Source organism: Dermacentor andersoni, chromosome 1 (assembly GCF_023375885.2).
Source record: "Dermacentor andersoni chromosome 1, qqDerAnde1_hic_scaffold, whole genome shotgun sequence".
NCBI lineage: Eukaryota > Metazoa > Arthropoda > Arachnida > Ixodida > Ixodidae > Dermacentor > Dermacentor andersoni.
In genome coordinates this window covers 67147401-67169794 of record NC_092814.1, presented here as the reverse complement: position 1 = coordinate 67169794, position 22394 = coordinate 67147401, and the positions used below count along the sequence as shown (strand labels likewise).

Genomic DNA, 22394 nt, shown 5'->3' with positions numbered 1-22394 from the left:
TATACCTGCTTCCTATGGTCCAGCCTGCTAGACGGACGAGGCAGACTTCACTCTTGAGGCGTTGCGACACGCGCTCATCCTCTCCAAACGCTGCTCCGCCCCAGGTGATGACCGTGTGACGTATCAAGCATTGCGGAACAGTGATAAGAGTTTTCATGACCGTATATTGTGCGAGTTTCATGAAGTATGGAAAACCTGTGTAATTCCTGCTTAAGTGATGTCGTCCGTCATAATACAAAAATTTAAAGTCCGGGAGCCCTGCAAGACACCTCACGTCCTACCGGTCAATATCGTTAACTTCAAATGTCTTCAAATTAACGGAGTGAATGTTGCCGCTTCGCCTAGGTGCCAGGCTAGAGAAACTAAATTTCTTCTCTGATGTCATGAGTGGCTTTCCTTTCCACCGTTCAGCTCTGGACAGCATTTCAGACCTGGTCTCCGCGCTTGAATTTGCTAGAGGAAACAAGCACTCCGCCTACATGCTCTTCCTATACATACAGCAAGCTTTAGACTCAGTTCCGCATAAGGCGATTACTTTCGCTGTTGCGACCGCAGGAATTTTGGGTCGTCTGCTCCGCTTTGTGTACAATTTTCTATTGGAGCGCCAGATGAAAGTGCGTGTCGGAGGAATCACAATTGAATCCCGCACTGTGAAGCGCGGTGTCCCACAGGGCAGCGTTTTATTGCCGCTTCTTTTTAACAACGTACTCGCCGCCTTTACAAGTCGCTTGTCTCGGGACAGTAACTTCCCTGTGGGCGTAGCTATCTATGCAGATGATATTGCTCTGTGGATAAGCGGCCCTTCGCGCCTTGTCAGCGCCTACGTGCAAGCTTGCAGAGAGCTCTGAACGCGACCTCCCAGTACTCGGATGAAGATCGCCTGCAGATATCACCTGCTAAGTCGGCTGCAATAGCATATCACTCTAGAGAACGCGCTCGTCAAACAATGACTGACTGTACCTTGACGAGACGCTGATAAGCTGGGTGCGACAACACGCTTATTTGGGCTTAATTGTGCGTGCTCGCATTTCTTGGCGTCCTGCCGTTAAATTTGTGCGACGCAAATCGCAAGCCCTCCTAAAGTATGTGGCCGCCTTGACTGCTAGAGGAGCCGACAGCGACCAAACCACGGCTCTGCAGGTGTACCAGTCATCTGTACTCTGAGGCATGATGTATGCGTTACCAGTCCTGAACGTACCACCTAGTTTGATGGTCCAACTGGAACGAGATCAACGCGTTGCCCTTCGACTAATGCTTGGATTACCTCGTGAGGCGCAAGCTGTTGCATTACTCACTGAAGTGCATCAGTTACCGTTGAGGCTGCAAGCAGACCAGAGAGCTCTATATCAGATTGAGCGTACGTACCGCACATCGAATCGTTAATAGTTCCCCCTCGATCGACTGATTCACCGCTCGTTTTCTCGAATGGGGAATATGGCAGCATTATTTATAAACATGCATTGCTGGTAGCTCTGAAAATGCTGCTTCAATTACGCCTCCGGCTCCGAAAGATGTTACCAAACACGTATTCCCAATTTATCTCACAATCTCTGACATACACAGAGAGTCTGATATGCCTGTTTCGGCAATATTCCAATTGGCTCTGTTGTACATGCTCGTAAGATTTCCAGATTATCTCCAAGTATGCACAGATGCATCTGTACACAGCGATGGTCAAGGCGCCTCTGCAGCTTTTTGCTGCCCTTCGACTCAAGAACGATGGATATTTCTATGGTCCTATCCAACCTCGTCAACTGTGGACCTAACAGAGATTAATGTTGCACTGAAATGCGTGCTATAGAGGAGTTGACCGCATCAAAGATTGCCATTTTTGCGGGCTACCGCGCTGCCCTTAGAAGATTAAAACGCAGTCAAATTGATTGTACAGTTGTGCATAGCATTGATGACTCTACGAACAAAATTGCATCAGATGAGGTATCTTTCGTTGCCAAATGCATACCTTCACACGTAGGGATTGCCGGAAATGAAGAGGCAGATCAGCTGGCCTCAACTTGCGCCCATAACGACTGTGTCTGCCATGATATGTTGCGCAGGCTTAATGACGCTCGTCTGCTGATTCGTCGCCACCTACTCAAGTAGCATCCAGACCAGCGCGTCGCAACTGGAACCTTCTTGTGCCGTGTTCGCGGTCGAGGCTTGCCTCGTCGCGCTAGAGCCCTACTACTCAAGCTGAGGGTTGGCTGTGTGAGCGTGTTAGAACGTTTATAGCGACGAGGACGTGTGACCAGTCCACTGTGTACGCCTTGCGGTTGCTGCGAGGCACTTCATGCAGCACCTTATATTGGAGTGTCGCGCTTTCACTGCGCAGTGCACATCGCTAGTGACTGACTATCACCTCCGTGGCCTGCGGTGTACCACGCTCGACGGATGTTTGTATCCCAGTGGTTGTGCATCTCGACGCGATCAGGCACATCGCGCTTTTCTTACTGTCCTAAATGAAACTAACTTAGGTTCACGTTTGTAGCCTATCTCTAGTTTTAAAATGACGATGCCTCAGACACTATATTATTTTAACATTCTGTAGTAGCGTGACCTGCAGTGACCGGTCCCACTGTGTGCGACCTATGCTGTGTGTGACGGTGCTATGTGGGTTCTGGTTCATTTTCCTCCCATGTGTATATCTGTTTTCAAATACTACGACTACTACTACTACTACTACTACTACTACTACTACTACTACTACTACTACTACTACTACTACTACTACTACTACTACTTATAATAACAACAACAACAACAACAACAACAACAACAATAATAATAATAATAATAATAATAATAATAATAATAATAATATACCCTTCAAATTCTATCTCCAGTGCCAGGACGCCCACTTTAACAACAAAGGGAGTGCTGGCAACTTCTCTTGCCCTGAATTCAAAGCCATTTCTAGAGCTGTAATACCCAGTGTCTTCCCTCTGCTTTACCCGCCGTGGTAGCTCAGCGGCTATGGTGCTGCGCTGCCAAGCACGAGGTCGCGGGATCACATCCCGGACGCGGCGGTCCCAATTCGATTGGGAGCCAAATGCAAAAACGCCCGTGTCCCGTGCATCGGAGGCACATTAAAGATGCCCTGGCCGTTGTCCGTGAAGACGTTACTAAAGGACCGCTTCCTTCACGCGTCGTCCCACCATGCTGTGAATGCACTTTTGTGTTTCTTGAAGGCGACTGGCCTGCGTGAACGCCTTTGATTTAGTCATGTCCACCGCGCGCGCGCGTGAAATTACTCCGCATCTCTCTCTCTCGTATTTCTATTTCCCTTTCCCTTCCCCTAGTGTAGGGTAGTCAACCAGACGCATTTATGGTTAACATACTTGCCTTCCTCTTTTGTTTTCCTCTTCCTCTAGTTCGGCGTTCGACTTCTCCACCTCCGGTCTTGTATTGCCAGACAGGCGTAAGCGGTGAAGCACTACTCTTTGGTTGACAAATGTAGCTTTCTTTAGTAGTACGAAGTTAAAGGAGACGTTGGTGCCTTGAGGTGGCGACGGTGAACAAGAAAGGAAAGGACTCGAAGCTGTGAAAAACTACAAAAAGACGCGCAGGTATGCACAATTGCGGAAGCTGTGCGGTGCTGGAGGAAATTTCCCGGATACCACGATTTCGCAGACACATTTCTTTCTTTCTTTCTTTCTTTCTTTCTTTCTTTCTTTCTTTCTTTCTTTCTATCTTTCTTTCTTTCTTTCTTTCTTTCTATTTCTTTCTTGCTTGCTTGCTTGCTTCTGTCTTTCTTTTGTTTGTTTCCATTTATTACAAATGGTGGAGGCATAGGTAAAAGCTGCACAAACGCAGCTTGAGGTCCCCTCAGCCCACAATAGCAGCAGCAATAGTCGCGCAATATAGAAACAAATAATTATTTACAGCAGCCCAATATTTAAAAAAAAATGCACAAACAGCGCCTACACTGACAGGATACTGCGCATAGAAGTTATAGCAACACACGTATGCCATATAATGAAAATCAGATTACAGATCATAGAAAGACTGAATTACGATTTTGTTAAGATTACAGTGTTCATAACGGATGCATTGTGAGAGTTAATAAGACGAGGTGAATCGTTTTTAATAATTTATTCTCCATATACTTAGCTCTTGAATGAGGGACGTTCCCTAACTCTGGATTCCGAGTCTGTAAGATGGTGTATTCAGTGTTAAACTAGCAATATGCCTAAACGTACTTTTGCTGGTATTGTAGGCTGTAGGGTACCATGCTCGTAAAAGCGTTCGATAGTAAAGGGCATATATAAAGTACGTATGGCATAGCACGTAAAAAGGTTACCAGTGTGGCGTTTATATGGCACATTTGCTAATATGTGTATTATTCTTTTTTGCAATACATATTTTTTTTCGAGATTTTGTTGTTGTTATTCCACATACGAGGTCTACATAACTGATGTGCGAAGCGAACAGAGCGTGATAAATGAATAATTTTACGCTCGTCGGTAAAATATATTTATTTCTGTTTAGCATTCCTCTTTTATGGCTAAGTGCAAGAACTACAGAATTTACTGGCTGATCCCATTCTTAAGTACTTGGGAAGTGCACACCTGGGACCTTTATATTGTTTACAACTTCAATAACATTATTGCACATTAAAAGGGAATGTATTGAAGTATCTCTTCCTTTAGCATGGAAAACTGCTTTTTTTTTATTTACCTTGAGCAAGAGATTTTGCGACCAAGAAGACAAGAATTGTAAAAATTCATTCCCTGCTTCGAGAATGCTAGAGTAACATGAAAAAGACATGAATACACTGACGTCATCGGCGTAAAGTACAAATTTCGACTCCGTGTGGGCAAGAACAATGTCGTTAATATATAGGTTGAATAGTAGTGGGCTAAGGGCTACTCCCTTGAGGGACCCAGGTTAATATTTGGCGCGTAGACGAAACAAGCGCGTTTGTGGATACAAATTGCTGTCTGCTGCTTAAATAAGTTTTTAACAGCCGAAGTGGCATGCCACTAATGCCATACCTTTTTAGTTTATTAGTCAATAAATTGTTCTTAATATGATCCAGTGCTTGCATGCAATCTACAAATATGTCTAGTGTTAATTGGTTATTTTCAAAGTTCTTTAGCAAAATTTTTTTCGCATCCAAGAGCCCCAGTTTCGTTGATTTGCCTTTCTGAAAGCCGTACTGAGTTTTAGCAATTAATTCGCATTTGTTAAAAAAAATTGTGATAGCTGGTCAAGAATCAATTTTTCAAACTGAGAACGTGGGCACGATTGCAACTGGCTGATAGTTTGGAAAGTTTAGCTTATCTCCTTTTTTGTACAATGTTAGGACCTTGGAAACTTTCGTTCTGGTGGGAAAAATGCCTTTTGAGATGTAAAGGTTACAAATGTGTGCTGAAACTTGTGCGATGTCGCAGATTACCTGTTACGTGGGCTTTATCTCTATGTCGTCAGCATCAAAGCTTTGGGAATTCTTCAGCCCTGTAAAGACAGAACATATTTCAGCAACAGTAGTTGGACAAAAGGAGATCGTGTGTTGGTTAAAGCGAAGTGGAGGTTTGTGGAAGGAACGGGAGAAGGTATTGACATTTTTGTTTACAAAGTAGTCGTTAAACGCATTAGCCAATTGACATCCTGTTAGCGAGTGTCCCCAAACTTAATTTTTTTTACTGAGTCTAAGGCTTGCCCCTCCCCCCCCCCCCCCCCCTTTGTATCGTTTTCTCCATAGCTTATCGGTGTTAACCTCTCTAGGTAAAAGAAAAGCCCTCCTAAAGTGCTTGCCTCTAGTTTCCTTTTTTTGTTGTTTTTGTTTCATTGCTTAATTGATCCCGAAACACCTTAAACTTTTTCAAATCAGTAATGTCTCGTGTTCTAATTAACTCAGTGCATAGTTTTTCACGTTCTTAAATTTTTTTTTCAGAAGTTCTCGTGCAATCCATGGCTTTCTAGAAGCTCTGGAGCGGCGTTGTTTGTACAAAAAAAGCATTTTTTACGTACGCTTAAAAACTTTCAAAGGAATATGTTGTATGCTGTGTCCACGTCCTCGTGACACTTAATTTCATCCCCCAGCCGATCATCACAAAATACCGATAACTCTTCATGCCCGAGTCGTGACCCCGTAAGCGGCTGAGCCCCAGGGCGTTTGAGCTGGTGTGGGGCTAGAATACGGGCGTTTATTTGATGAGCGTGCACCTTTGAAGTGCCGCGGTGTCATTGGAAGGTATGCTGAACACGCGTCCGCCCATACATAACGAAACCCGTCGTATTTTGTTGAAGCGCAGAAATAAATTTCGGCAACTGTCGCGTGATACACGTTTCGCAACCATTGTGTAGTCACACAACCCGAGTTGAGCCTTAGTTTCGCTTGGTACAGGCATTCATAAAGTATATGGACACATTGCCTTATATCTATGAACTTTAGCTATTGCTACCCCACGTTAGAGGGTGCGTGCGTTACAACTGGTCTACGGCACCTCCTCTTCATTGCTTGACTGATTGGTGCGTTCTGATACATACCGTTAGAGGGCATGCGTTTACAGATAGCTTGAAGAAGGTAGTTTGCCCCGAAAATACGCGAACAGCGTAAGGAGGAACCGGTAAGAGAATTAAGAAATCCGCAAATGCACAGAACATTGTAGCACCTTTCCAGAAGACCGTTAAAGGGTTGTTTCTTTTCCCTGTAGCTCGTATGTTCGGATGTATTCGATGATCTCTTAATATACAGTTGCGCAAGCATTTCACCGCGCGTGGGCGAAAGTATCTTAAGCACTGGTGATGTCACAACGGCGGAAGTGAAGCCAGTTACTGTTTTAAGTGTGTGCATTTAGTAAGAGTCTTTTAGTTAGCACCTGTATCGAGAATTGGTCCTCAAACTCTGCCACTCAATACGTTGGTGTATCACATAACTGTGATGTGCGCGCTATATATATATATATATATATATATATATATATATATATATATATATATATATATACCGGGTGTCCCAGTTAACTTGGGCCAAGATTTGAAAAAATATCTAAGAGCTCTAGAGAAATCGTACCCACTGCATAGTAATGGAAGTCATGTGTACTTACAGCCAGTATTTTTTCATCACGACATATTAATTAATTGATTGCTATTAATTATTGAAATTTTTAATTATGCTTGAATCGCAAGCATGTCAATTACAAAGTTGTAGGGCATCTTAAATAACCTCCGAATCACACATTTATTTCGTGCTCAAGTGTGCTTGGTCGTTTTTTGCCAAGAAAAAAACAAAAGCCCTCGAAATATATACGTGAAATATGAAATAGATGCGTGCTCGCGCGCCGCTACTCAAGCGCTTCCACGCAACCTTTGAAAGATATACGGTTGCATTCGTTTTTCGCCACATCGTATAAGGCTTCGTCATGTAGGATGGTTCGAGAGGTTTCGCGACCTAACTAGCGCGGTGCGATAAGCGTCATCATCTGCGGACGCAAGAATGTTGTGCTCGATCATGAGGCACTCGGGATAGCAGTAACCTTCGCGTATCATGAAACAAAGCTATAAAAGAAATTCAATCAATGTTAAAAAAAAACAGTGCGCAAAAGAACACGAAAAAAAAAGGCAGCTTTCGGAAGAAGACAAAAGAGCTACTCACGAGTTTATTTCAATAAAAAATAAACCCAGTGCACGTAAGGCATCTCAATCGCCCACGAAGAAACATGCAAAGGTGCAATTGGTTTAGCCGTTTACCCTTTCTGTCTCTTGAATTCCGAAAAAAAAAAAACAGGCAAATTTCCAAAGCAGTTTTTTACCTATCTCTTTCTTTGTCGCAAGCTTTTTTATATAAGGATAGGGTGACATCATGAAGGTACGTTTAACAGTCACGTTTTACACCAGTTTTGAGCGGTTATTTTCCATTGCCACTTATACCACGTGCTCAAACAGGTCACCGTCTGAAGCAATACAGTACTTGCTTCTTCTCAACACTTGTGATGTTGCAGCTTTGACCAACGACGCTGGAATCTCCCGGCAGACACTGCTTATTTTTGCCTTTAGGGCGTCCGGTGTGGTAGTTTCACTGCTATACACGCGATTTTTCACGTAGCCCCACAAGAACAAGTCCAGTGGTGTCATGTCCGGTAGAGAATGTCGTTGACGTAGCGTTGCGTCGTTAGTGTGTTGTCAGAAAAGATGGGTCCGATGATGTTGCCATCAAAAATACCGCACCACACATTAAACGACCCCTGGTATTGGCGTCGTGTTTGTGCCAGCCAGTGGGAATTCCTGTCACTCCAGTAGTGTGCGTTGGGAAGATTTTCTGCGTTTCTGGATAAATTAGCCTCATCCCTCCAAAACACCCGAGTGAGAAAGTCCGGTTCTTCTTCACATATCATGACAATCCAATTCGCAAAGTCTGTTTTCAAAATCTCGGTCTTCAAGTTTTTGGTGAAGATGTACACGGTGCGGGTGCATGCGATCTTTTTTTTTAATATCCTCCACAATGATGACCTTGAGATTCCGGCCTCCGCACTGGCGTCGCGCACACTGCCGTGAGGGTTAGCAGCAAGGTATGCCAAAAGATCCGTTTCCACTTCTTCAACTACCGCCACAGTCCTGTGTCGCTTTCTTGTGAAGCTACCAATTTCGCAAAGGACTTCGTACGTTCTAGGTATTGTTGACGGACTAGGTCGTCTTCCACAATGCTACATCCGGAATAGCTTGACTGCCTTCCTCTTGTCGCCGTGCGCCGCCCGCAGGGCCAGAATCATTTTAGCCTTCTGATCATTCGTGAAGGACATGCCATCTTGAAAAGCAGGTCACTGGCGTGGTACCGTTGAGATCTCCAGTTATTATCTACGCACTGACATGTCAAGCAAAAATGATTTACGTAATTGACAACAGCATATGCTGGCCGTACAGATTCGCCAAAATGCATTAGACGGACATAGCCTGCGCAAGGTTTGTTTCTATTGCTAAAGGGAATAAAATTAACATACGTTCCGGGTGCGCATATCTACAGAACAAGATGAGCCCACAAAATTCCAGTCCCTAGTGCGCCGTCATGCTTTCTCGCCTTCTTGCTCCTGAAGCCGTGTTGGCTTTAGGAGCAAGAGGTCAATCGCCACCGCTATGTTATCTTTCGCAGAGATTGTAAACACCTACTTAAACAATAGTGTGATCGTGTTAAGTTTGCTCATTGACATTAAAACGCTTTTGATTCTATACATCATGGGATAATACTTGAGAAACTAGAACGTTACGGCTTCCGTGGTGTACGTCTAGAATTTTTCAGAAGCTCTCTGACCAATAGACAACAAAAGGTGCGATTTCTCAATGTTGAATCAGGGTTTTTTTTTTTTTTTTTTTTGAAGCCACGACGCGAGTTTCCCAAGGATCAGTTTTGGGACGCATATTATTTTCATTATACGTGAGCTATCTGCCGTTGATTTTGGGTAATTTTAGTTCTGTCATGTACGCGGACGACACCGTCTTCATTTGCGCACATGAAGCTTTTCGTATAGCTAACGAAGAAATGAAGCTTGTTGGTGATTGGTTTCACGCTAATAAGCAGCTACTGAACGTAAAAAAGACAAAATATTTGTTAATTTATTCTTCACACAAAGCTAGAGCCTTCGACTCATGTGTGCTTCAGATAGAGGGAGAGACTAATGAACGTGTGAATAGTATAACATATCTAGGTGTTGTAACATTTAATTTAAACTGGGAAATGCATATTGAGTCGCTACGTAAAAAGCTCACCAGTATTTGCTATGTCAGAGTTAAATGTCGCCAGTTTTTCGTTGTACCGACTTAAGAACGATCTGTATTGCTTTTTTTCATAGTCAGTTATTATACAAAACTACAATTATGGTGTATAATTGTATAACTAACAATTGTTCGCTTCGCTTTTCATATCATTCATGTCTTCCCGGTTTCCAACACGAGCCTACGAAGCCGGCAACTTGTTGCAGCCATTTGTAAAAAAAGCGTATACGGCAAAAGGCGGCTGTTTAGCGTTGGTTGCACTTTGTGGAACAGTCTTCCTGTTTGAGTAAAACAAAGTAAATACTTTTACGTTAAGGTGAAACACCATTACAAAGATCTGTATTAATGTTCAAATATAATTGCAATTCAAGGTGTCTGCTACCTGCATAGATAAAAAAACTGTTGAAGTTACTATTGTGTACTATTATTATATATTTATTTATTATATTATTAATCATTCTATCATTATTTATTTCAATCTTATTTATGTATGGAGCCAAACTAGCTTGATGCTTAGGATCCAGATGCTTCTCATGCATCTTACACGCCCATGGTTGCTCAATGGTTATGGTGTTGGGCTGCTGAGCACGAGGTCGCGGGATCGAATCGCGGCCACGGCACCCGTATTTCGATGTGGGCGAAAACACCCGTGTACTTATATTTAGGTACACGTTAAAAAACCCCAGGGGGTTGAAATTTTCGGAGTCCTCCACTACGGCGTGTCTCATTATCAGAACGTGGTTTCGGCACGTAAGAGCCTATAATTTAATTCTTTTTCTCATGTATTTCGATCGCCTTTTGCACCTTTCAAGTGTGCGCGTGCGTGTGTGTGTGCGCGTGCGTGCGTGTGTGTGTGTGTGTGTGTGTGCGCGTGTGTGTGTGTGTGTGCGCGTGCGTGTGTGTGTGTGCGTGTGTGTGTGCGCGCGTGCGTGTGTGTGTGTGTGTGTGCGCGCGAGCGTGTGTGTGCGTGTGTGTGTGTGTGTGTGCGCGTGTGTGTGCGCGTGTGTGTGTGTGTGCGCGTGCGTGTGTGTGCGTGCGCGCGTGCGTGTGTGTGTGTGTGCGCGCGTGCGTGTGTGTGTGCGCGTGTGTGTGTGTGTGTGCGCGTGCGTGTGTGTGTGTGTGCGCGCGTGCGTGTGTGTGTGTGTGTGTGTGCGCGCGAGCGTGTGTGTGTGTGTGCGCGTGCGTGTGTGTGTGTGTGTGTGTACCACGTGCATCATTACATTAGACGCGCTCGCCCGAGGTGCGCATCAGCAGTGGCTGTTTTTTGTAACAGTCGTACCTTCGTACGTACGTGAAAAAAGGTAGTTCGCGGCAAGAAGGTTTCTGCCGCCTTTCCTCGTGCTACGATAAAGCAGGATCTTAGAGCTAAGGAATCATTAAGATATTAAGGTAAGAAATCAATGAGAAGTGTTTATTGCTCTCCAGCCCCACCTCGGCACCTCTGTTTCATTTGCAATCACAGACTACATAAGGTACAATTACCGTCTTCAAAACCAAACCACAGTTACACTTTAGGTGGGAGCTCAAAGTACGATTTGCTTATCGCTCGTAAAATCGTGCTTATAGCAAGACTTATAAAAGATTAAGAAAAAAAATGCGCGCGTGGAACGTGTTTTTTTTTTTTTTTTTAAACAAATTCTAGCCACCCGTCTACCGGCATTCATATACGTGCGCTCGCTAGAGCGGCAGTTCGCAATCGACCCGCTTTTACTCCTGCGTCGAAACGCGCCCCGTGGTTTCGAAGGGGACTGAATAATAACGGAACATCGAATTGAGCTGAAAAAAAAAAATAGGCTAACATTGCTGACTGCGATTCAAAAGGGCCGCTTTGAGACTCGAGCCGCCAGTGCTACAGCCTAACGTGTGCACCGACTGCATTCGAAGCATTGAATAGATATGTAAGGCTGCGAGTAGGGAGTCCAACGTTTTTTAAGGGCGCGTCTATTTCTTGTTAAATTTTTTTTTGAATAAAGCTAACTAAAGAGACAGACTTTAAGTAAACGGCGCCGTTCAACATAGCTGCCTCCTTTCTTCTTTCGCTCCCAGCTCTAAAGCGCGTGCGAATGCCAAGTGCTGATAACAACAATTTGTGGCTTTTCTTTTTTTTTTATGTCTTTCCATCCTTTTCAGAGAATGCAGGAACGAACAAAAGGGCAGAAATGTTTTCAGTGGATGTACAATTTCCGAAATCACCAGCCTATTCATATTCCAATGATATTTTTTTTCTTTCATTCTTATTGTTCCTTTTAAAAGAAGCAGTCACGTTTACAGCCTGAACAGAAAGGAATCGTTCAGAAAACCGCCACAAAAACAAAATATTCGAAGCACAGTTTTTGTATATCCACATCTCGGAATTGTTTTTTGTGTGTGCGTGCGTTTGTTCGTGCGTGTATGTGTGGGCTGTTCAATTTTTTATAATACGTAACTTAGGCCCCGAGACTTCCGAATTAGTCCTCGGCGCAGATCACTGCTGCAGGCCAAGGGACCATGCGACGTGTATGAACCATTCAATGATGCTTTAAATTTTAAAGAATTAAGTTAAATTATGGAATATTACCTGCCAAAGCCACGATTTGATTATGAGGCACGCCGTAGCGGGGGGCTCCGGAATAATTTGGAGAACCACGGGTTCTTTAACGCGCACCTAAATCTAAGTACCCGGGTGTTTTCGCATTTCAATCCCGCGACCTCGTGCTTAGCAGCCCAACGCCATAGCCGCTAAGCAACCGTGCCCGGTAATGATGCTTTCGTATTCCTTGACGGGACGGAAATCACCGAGATACAACCGAGATCGCGAAAGGTTACTAGACAAAGAAGCGCCGTTCAGGAAACTAATATGTTTACCTGGTTCTTCAAACAACGGAAAGAGTATTGCCATCAACACAGTTTAATTTTCACAACAATTTTACCAAGGCATTGCGAAAACAGAAGAAAGAAGCAAGGAAAAGAAAACATTAGGTACAAGGATAAGGCGCAGAAATACGCAGGCCCGCAGGAAGAGCGTTATTGAACAAATGCACGAGTAAAGGGGTAGGGGGTGAATGTACGGCATAACTTCCGAGCTATGCAACTTTTCCCTTGAGTGCACTCAAGATGCATCAAGCTTATTTCAATGTTATACGCACAAGGACTCGAGCTGCCCAGCAAAATGCTCCGCTCCGTTCGCGAGTAAATACATTTCCATCACCACTACGGTACCCAATCAGTCCAGTCAAGCTGTAATCACTATTAAAATATATTTCACTGGAGCCGCATATTGTTTGGGCCCTGCCAATGTGCCCATGGCTTCGCGTGCTAATAACCCCTTCCTCTCCCCGCTTTTCGTTTTGCTTTTAGTTGTTGCTATATATATTGGAATTAAATCGGGAAAAGCGTTCCCTTGAAGTACCATAAAGGCTTCTCATCTCCGCTCATCCCGTCGTTCCCCGAATGATTTCTGAAATGCTGGAGCACTTTTCGCAAAGCCTGCGAAGCATTCCTTTTAAGGTAATTAAGTAATAAACACCGGCGTTTTGCTACATGCTTAAATTGCGAAAGCACGCCCGTTAACAATTACTTCAGACAAGCGGAGCGTTGAAGAAAGACCGGCTGCGTGGAAACCGATGAACTCAGGAGCTAATGATTGAATAAGGAGCATCGCATGCAGACAAATTTGCCCTTATCGATATTAACAAGAATTTCTCGCACCAACGTTTGTGTCCGCCTTCCACGTATGCTAGTTGTGCTGACACACACCGCCATAAGTTGTAACGTCAGCTTGATTAAAAATGCTTTTAACTTGCCCCGTAAGAAATACAACAAATCGTAATAGTGCTCTATACTAAACAACCAAGACATGCCCCTTAGAATGGGATTAATTTCAGGAGCTGCTCACGTACTGAAGTGCTGTCACCGCCAATTAAGGAAGATGCGCGTAACGGCATTCCGCAAATTTTTAATATTAAAATATTTAATTTTCTCCAAACTTAAAACTTAGGATAACATAATTCAAGCACGTTCATTTAGACGCCTCGAGACTATAGTACAAGTTTTGAGAGAGACAGACAGAGGGACAGACAGGCAGAGAGAGAGAGAGAGAGAATATGAGGAAGGTAGGGATGTTAACCCGTCAAGAGTCCGGTTGGCTACCGTAAGCTCGGGGAAGGGAGAAGGGGTAGAGAGAAGAGAGAGAGCAATAGAGACGTGCACGGACAATACCAGAGTCAAAGCCACTCGTACAAACCAAGTTTTGTGGTATCCGTCAGCAAACTTGCAGCCAAGTGAATCGGTGTTCTACTCGTAATTTTCCTAGAACGGAATTCGCTTGGTATACACTGCAGGATAAAACTATGTAGAACACAAATGTACGCAAAGCAAGATCTTGGGCATTAATATCGGGAAGCTGGCGGCAGTCACGGAATTCTATACCGAACGTACATGCTTTGAACACTGACCGGCTTCAATTACGAACTGTAATATTTTCACTAAAGTAAGTTATTGCGTAGCTTATTAGTGAATTTTCTCAGTCAATTAGTGAATTCAAACAACTAAGCAGTGGTTGTTGCTCATTTTAATAGGGCCGCAGGTGTGACTAATGCGTGGCAGAAAAATATATTTTCGAAGGCAATACGCTTTGGGGAAAAGGGAAAAAGATGTATTAGGCGATAAGCCAATAGCAAATTTAAGTGCACGCTACTGAAAAGCTTTGTGAATTTGGCCCCAAGTTGTTTCTTCATTTTCGACTATCCTTTTCTTTTTAATTGGTACGGCCTCTGGGGACTTTTTTTCGATTCCCTTTGCCATGTGTTTTTTTTTTGCGATTGTTTTACTTTAGCCTTCGAGGTTTGTCATCTAGTTCTTTCTTTCCTCCTTTCTTCCAGTGTTCCCATTTTCAATTCTTATGATTTTATCTTCTTCTTCCTTAAGAGTAGACAGGCGTTGTGCTACTTCCACTGGCCACTGCTAGCCTGCTCGTTGTCTTCTTTTCCCCTCTCTATACTTGTATACGATATGATTTTGAAAATTTTATTTTGCCTCGAACAATGTTTCCTAAGTCGCCCGTGAGAGATAATGGTGTTTCGTCACTTCGAGTGGAATTCCCGAAGAGGCGGATATTACACACATAAAGAATTGCAACATGCAGTAGCTAAATAAAGCTATTAAGCAATTAAGTTCATAATTAATTACTCAGGGCACATGTTAGAGTTACGAACTCGAACCCGAGCAGTAGTTAAAAAATAATGCTTGCTTAGCAGGAATACTTAAGACTAGCACCACTTTCGAGATACCCGTCCTTTAAATGGGACGGATATCAATCTACGAAATGCATTGGCGTTCCAATTAACAGCTTCCCAAAAGCGTCCCTTTTACAGTTCGGCAGGATCCTAACCGGAACGCACATGCATTGTCTAGCAGATTTCGGAGTCGATTTCACTACTGCTCCGCTTGCAAGACATAATTGCAATATCTGTCTTAAAGCGAATTACTAGGACGTTAATCGTGTCAATTGGCTACCTGTCTATTGTGATTTGTCGTGCAAGTAATGTCTGCTGTTAGCGCAGCCCAGCCAAAGAGGCCGATTCGCGCAATATGTTCCATGCGATTTAAAAAAAAAAATCCGTTGCAAGTACAAAAGAAAAAAAAAATCGGCGTTCGTTCTCAAACGGGGGACGAAAAAAATAATTACTCGGGTATGTTTAGATTGTCGTATAAGCAAAGTCGATCTGTACAGACGGGTATCCACTCATATTTTATTGTTACCATTTTGCACAAAGCCGATCCGTTGTCTGCTTGAATGTTTTATCACCATATTCTTTATTTTTACTGTAAAGCGGGGTGGGTGGGCATTCAATGTGTTACCTCGGAAAGAAGTGGCAAGCTATTTTGTCCCAGTTGCGGTTGCAACAAGTAAGCGAATGCACCGGGTTCACCGCCCTCATCTGCTCCTACACGAGACGCATCCTCGCGAAAATTCAGTGCTCGGCGACATTGTTACAGGGAGTGCCAGCTGGATCTCAGATAAGCATCCGCAGTGGCCGAGGGCCCCGAGAATGCGCTGGATGTGAACTGGGAGTAGCGCTGCAGTAACGCCACCCCCTCCTTTCTCGTCCGCTCATTCCGTCGCGGTGGACGTCGAGGTGAAGGCGCACGGTGACCAGGACGCGCGGCCTTTGTGCGACACGCTATGAAAAGCTGCGAAAAGCGCTCGCCATTGTGCGAATGAGCCCCCGGAGCCGAAAGTCGCGGTATGTGCGGCACGTTGGCTCCTCCTCCGGCAGGACGTCCCCACTGATGCCGCCGCTGCAGTTGTCATCGCGTGAGGGACTCGGGACGGCTCCGATCCGTTTCGGGGACGTGACCGGCAAGGCAACGTCGTCGCGAGCCCCGCGATCGTTACTGGCCGCGACGCGGCCGTTGTCTCCGTGGCGGGGCTCGAGTGCCGGCTGGGCCGGCAGCTTCCTGGCCGCGGCTGCTGCCTCTCCACGAGGAACGGCTCGGGCCCGCTTAATGAATTCGGCTCGTAGGACACGACTATTTGCGGGCCACAACCAGGCCCGCAGCACGCGCCTTGTCGCCTGGCGGCGGCGGCGGCAACAGCAGCGAAAGCCCGCCCGCTCGCCTTGTTACTGCCTACACTGATTGCATCGAGCCTCGACACCGGCGCCCGATGCTTCCCAGGAGAGACATGCTGAGACAGCTGGCCGCAGCAAACCGCAGACTGGGCGGGTGGGCGCGAAAGCGCCAGGAGCGCCGCGCCGTCGCCGGTGTTCTCTGCTTCGGGGCCGCGAAAAACCACCGGTCCGCCGGCGCCGAGGTGTCGAGGCGCCGAAACGCGCGCGTGATTCGTGTGCTTTCTGTTCCTTTCGGCGGCTGCGGGCCGTAAACTTTTGTTACCCCGGCTCGAGCAAGCTCGGGGGAGTCACTCGTAGCACGAGGTTTGTCTTCGCTTCTTGCTGCCCAGCGCGCAGCGAGCCCACAAAGTGAAGGCATTTGAGGCACGTTTGTAGCTCTGCACGGCACGTCCGACGTCTTCGTGCGCGCAGCCTCAGCGGCGACGGAACGGCACTGTAAATGTGGGAACATAAAACAACACTCATGGGAGTTTGTGTTGAGTGAGGCGCTCACTCGCTAAAATACTGTGCAAACGAAAAGAAAAAAAAAATTATGTGCGGAGCTTACGAGATATTTTATTTCTGCTATTCGCAGTCAGGTAAGCAAGTCCCGGCAGGTATCAAAATACACCTGCATTCGAACGGATGCCACACAAAAAGTGTACTCAACACGACAACAGTTCTCAAGCTGCGACTTCTCATACATTACAAGCACTGCAGATGTTAACGGGAGGAGAAGGAGGAGGATGATGGTGCTAACTGTGGCCGGATCTAGATTTGCATAAGCATGCCGGCAATTTCTCCGCCGGAGCGTCTCCTTTTAACATGTGTGGATAAGCATGCACGGAGATAAGCAGTTCATCGCAACATACACAGGTAGAACGCTACCACTCGACCAAGTTCATCCCCATGCAATCAGACTATCACCTTTATTGAAGGATTGATGACGTTTAGCATTACTTGCTAAACTTCACTTCTCCTTGAATAGGTCGATATCTTTAAAGAAACCTTAGGTGGAGGGGAAATACCTCTGCTTTGAACATGCAGTATTTTTGAGGGAAGAAAAATTATTCCATGGTAGCGCACGGAGCCACATTATGTTCCAGTTCGTCAAGGAGAGTCTTGCGCTCTTCCACAAATGCCGGGCATTCTAGGAAATAATGTTTTGTATTGGCATGGGCGCGGCAAAACGAACACGTCCGTGGGGACACGGGAACTCAGGGATGGGTATTGCGCCTACATGTAGTTGCTACGATGTTCACTTCTGCATGCAAACTTTTGTGAAGGCTTTTTCTTCCTCTTCTTAATATCTAGAGACCTCGGAGCCCTTTAGGTGGTGCCAACATCTCTAGATGTCATTTCACATGGAATTCCCCAGATAACGTTTACCATACAATTGATTAATACCAAAGATGTAAGGATAAGTCTGCATGGAATAAAAGGGAGGTCATATGAATAAGTGAAATAAAACGCATTCAGACGTAAAACTCGGTCTCATAGATACGCTATAGAAAGGGCGCTATAAAAAGTCATTAAAGTCAATAATTTTATATGTGCCGTTCTATACCAGCAGCAATCATGTCTTGCAACATGTTGTATGTATGTATACTGAAGTGTACGTGCAAGTGTATGTACGTATACTGAAGGACAGGTGTTTCTTCGTAGGACTGAACCTCTACCTGAACCTCTGCATCCAGGTTGGGAAGGGGTTCCTTACGTTGCGGCAGTCTGCCATGACTTAATTTATGTTTGCGTAGCACGGAAAGCGGCCTTGTTCTGTGGACCTGCTGAGAGAAAAGCCATACGTTTACGAGCGTAATTGTCACACATAGGCTTTGATCGTCAGAGCCGTGGTTCTCAGAGCACATTTGGAATCACACACAAAAAAAGGACGCTTCACTGCGAGATGGCCTAAATATAGGAACATGAGAGCTTCAAATATGAACGGTGCTGAAGTTTGAAATGAATTTGCCTATTTCCATGATAGTACAGCCATTTTACGCAACCTTAGCGTCAGTTCTCTTACCGAACACACAGTTTATGGCTCAATGAAGTTTACAACCCCAAATAACAAGGCACGTGAAAAAAGAGACTTTTAAGCCACTATAAAATAGAGCTGACTAGTAATGCTATGGCTTCGTTACAATAGCGTAATCAATAAGTAGGGTGCTTCGACGCATCAGAGAACGGTAATTTACAGAGAAAAAGAAAAAAGAAAAGAAGGCGTTCTGGGGTTTTGTGAGTTAAAACAACGACTTGATTATGAGGCACGCCGTAATGGGGAGACTCGGGATTGCCTCTTACCGCCCGGGTTTCTTTAACGTGCTCCTCACGCTCAGCAGCGCAAAACCATAGATACTAAGCTATAACGAGGCTGTTGGACAACGCCAACGAAAAGGGCTACAACTCAGCAATAAAAGGAATAAAAAAAAATAGATGACAGAAAACAGTTCTTATATCGTGATCTCGTGCAAACCTCCGAGGTTCTTTTTTCTTTCTTCTTTGTTCCTTCAGTAAAAAAAAAAAAAAAAAAGAGAAGTCGTCGACAATGGAAAATGCTAACACAGATTGTATTGTCAGAACATAAAATGTTGCATTCTCTCACGCGCTGCAAAATCGTATTTCAAGAGCTGACGCGATGCTGGAGTGCTGCGGCCGCTGCAGGACGTTTATGAGCCGTACAATAGATGGAAATGACAGATCGCTCGGCCACCTACCACATATATACACCCACGCAAAAAAGAAAAAAAAAGAAAACAGAGCTCGGAGAGGTCGTACAAACGCAAGACGAGTGACGCGTATGCGCCTTATCATTAGGGATAAATGCGACGTGTGGAGGAAGTGGTCGCTTTGGTTCGATCGCTGACTGCCCACGTCGAAACTTGCGTGTCACACTCACTTTCCGTCACGCAGCGGTGTCCGGCATTACTGAGAACAGGCGGGCCTCGACTGCGGCTCGATGAACACTTGTCGGAAATGTGCCCGCGCGTGACAACGTACCCCTGCTCGCATCACGCACCGCGCTACGCTAAGTCCACGTGTGAAAGGATCGATGTTTCTGGAGATTTCCAGCATTGCACGCCCCATTCGCTTCCTTTCACGGACGCAAAGGGCGCTTGCGTGAAGTCCCTTGCTCGAAGTGCGTGTTGACATCACTGTGAGAGAGCAGGGAAAAAGGCCTTGCACACGCTATAGAACAGGCGAAAAACAAAACACGCGTCATTGAATCGGCGTGGCAGATTCTTCGTCATTTTTTCCCCCCCTAACATTAGCCTGCCCCCACGCTTCGATATCCAACCCGAAAAATGTGACCACGTCTCATTGGACGCAGTCAGCGCAAAAAGAAACCTCTGATTGTGTAATACTTTTCTTATGAATTCCCGTCGCATTGTCTTCCACCAGAATGGCGGGTAGACAAATTCTCATCGCAAAAGGCTTATTCCGTTTATTATAAAGTATACGTTTATAGCATGCGACACACTAGTTATCCTGTCAAGAGCAGGGATCTCAAACACGAAGCCCGCCGAGATGCCGGCAGCCCAGGTGCAGTTAGGTATGTTGTTCCAAATCTTAACAATGGTGTATGATAAAGCTCGATGAAGGTAGACGTTGTGAACTGCCTATTGATTGAGGTTGCATTGCCGCTCATGCAAGTGTTCACCGGTATTCGAGGACACCATAGCAATATACGGACACAGGGGCGACCGCGCCCGCATTGCAACTGAAGCTGCGTAGAAGTTATATGAGGATGGCTCATGCGTGAGCAAACCGCCAGTGTCCCTGTCTGACAAAGAAATGGGTTTCCTGGGAAGTGACGGCGGGCGCAAAAGGCGATAAAGCTGTCCTTTAACATCTTTTTCACCCTTCGATCTCATACCTTCGATAAAGAGCTTTTTTTATTGCTTTGCTTCTTTGTCGTTTAGTGTCGTTTTGGGTGTTTTTCCACAATAAACTTCAGATGGAAATTACCGCTCGTGTCCGTGTCATCGTCTGGTGTTCATTTGCTTCGCGCTACCGTTATCCACAGTTATTTGAGATATTTTAGCAAACTCTGCGGCGTTATATCAATATCTCTTTGAAACATTTCGATAACTATACTGTTAATAAGAATCAAAGCGTTCAAGCCTCCTGCACTTCATTGGTTTACGTGGCAAAGAAGAAGCTTAGATACTTTTTCAAAACACTGTGTGTTGTGAGCTGCTGCTGATGTATGTATGTATGTATGTATGTATGTATGTATGTATGTATGTATGTATGTATGTATGTATGTATGTATGTATGTATGTATGTATGTATGTATGTATGTATAACACAAGACGTATGGCATCGTTGACACTATGTTAACCATTGTTAACCGTTCACGTGACTGCTGAGTAATCTTATCGGAAGTCATGTTGATTTGAATTTAATATGCCAGGTCTGCATGCCCCAAACGTCATGCAGTGAGTTAGCAAAAAGGTTGGAGATGGTTAATAGGGTCGGTCGCTGTCTTCCTGCCCCCACTCGAAAGGACCCGATTAACTTCCAGTACGAGCCGGACTGCTGCATTCCAGATTCGTAATCCCAATGTTGTCATGCCGCCGTCACCGTCATTCCAGCGTCATCATCCCATTGTCATTGTCGTCATGCTGTCGTCATCATGCCGTCGTGGTTGTTTGATCGTCGTCGTTCTACCGTAGTCATTCCAGTGTCGTCATCTCATTGTCGTCATGTCGTCGCCGTCATGCCATCGTTGTCACGCCGTCGTTGTCATTGCATCGTCTCATACAGTCGTCATGATACTGTCGCCCTATTGCCGTCGTGCTCATTCCTTCATCATCATGTGTGGGAGTCGTGTGTTCGAGCACCGCAAGTTTATATCGATTGAGGCGTTTCCCAGTGAAAAATGTGCCATGTATGGTTGTGTCCTGTATACTTGTAAATGGTTGCTAAACAAGAACAGCTTTCATCGCAAACGCTAATAAAAGCTTTGCCCGACCTGATTCTCACAGCGCGTGAGAGCCGCGCATTCTTTTTTTCAGCTTGGTGGCGCCGATAGAAGTCCCACTTCGTTGACTTTGCCAAGAGAATACGACCAAAAATTACAGCGAACGTGCATATTCCAGCGCGACAGTGCGTGCACTGTCTTGTATGTTGCGAGAGAGAGAGAGAGAGAGAGGGAGGGAGGGAGGTTCTTTAATGAAAACCGGCATTCACCATTAGCAGCATGCCTAGCATGCACACTACAGGTTAATGCGAGGATAAATGAAATGACGCACACAGACCATACAACTCTTGACCCACACATAACACAACATTCAATATGTTACTGAGACCAGTGTCTCGCAGAAAAATGAAGAGCACCTTGGTAGCGCCGCACTCTCTCCAGCCGTCTTATAGGCAGTTTATTTCAGTGTTGTCCAGGCACGACATATTTAAGTGCTCTTCTATACGTCATACTATACAGTTTAAACGCTTTAAACACTGTTGCAAATGACATGTGAGATGGTTCCTGAGAAGTAACCTTTCATGGGAGCAAGGCATGAGACTACAACAACTCTATTGCCTTTAGAGCTGAGTGCGTTTCTGTCGTATAGGCACCGCGAATCAGAGCTTCAGGCAAGAACATGCCTGCATTTGGGGTTGCCGTTTTATACGTTTCATCTACTTATTTTTTCGTGTGTCTCAATATTTGAACACGCTAACCAAACGAAGAATAGCCGGCCCGTCGCATCTCATCCGGGTTTCTGAATTTTGGTTTCTCTCTCTCTCTCTCTCTCTCTCTCTCAATTATCCAACAAAGCGAAGCGACAAAAACTGCGATAGATATATCCGTGGCTGGTCCTTTCTAGCGTGCGACGAACGCTGGCAAGCTTAAACGGCGGGTCATGGTAGTGGCGCGGGTGCGATCATTTTGGCGAGCAAACGAGGTCGCTCGAAGCAAACGCTGGTCAAAGTAAGCCTGCGGTGCTGGATATGCGCCAGTGCGCCGTTTTCGCCAAATTTGTGCTTCCGGAAGCGTTTACATCTTTTTCTCAAAATCTTTTTATTCTTCTGTCACGTAGCCGGGGAAAGTCACCAGAGCCTGTTATGAGAAACGATCGCGGATCGACACCA

The 22394-nt window shown here is 45.2% G+C and overlaps 1 protein-coding gene across 3 annotated transcripts in view; it reads right to left on the bottom strand.

Moving 5' to 3' along the window:
* LOC126545429 (uncharacterized) overlaps positions 1-22394 on the bottom strand; it is a 290910-nt gene that overhangs the window by 105738 nt on the left and 162778 nt on the right. Inside the window, exon 2 of one of the 3 annotated variants that reach the window (XM_050193305.2) lies at positions 5396-5454. The exons of the other annotated variants lie outside the window; for them this stretch is intronic. The gene's annotated coding sequence lies outside the window, so the exon portion shown is untranslated. The remainder of the gene's footprint in view (positions 1-5395; positions 5455-22394) is intronic. 3 annotated transcript variants of the gene reach the window in all.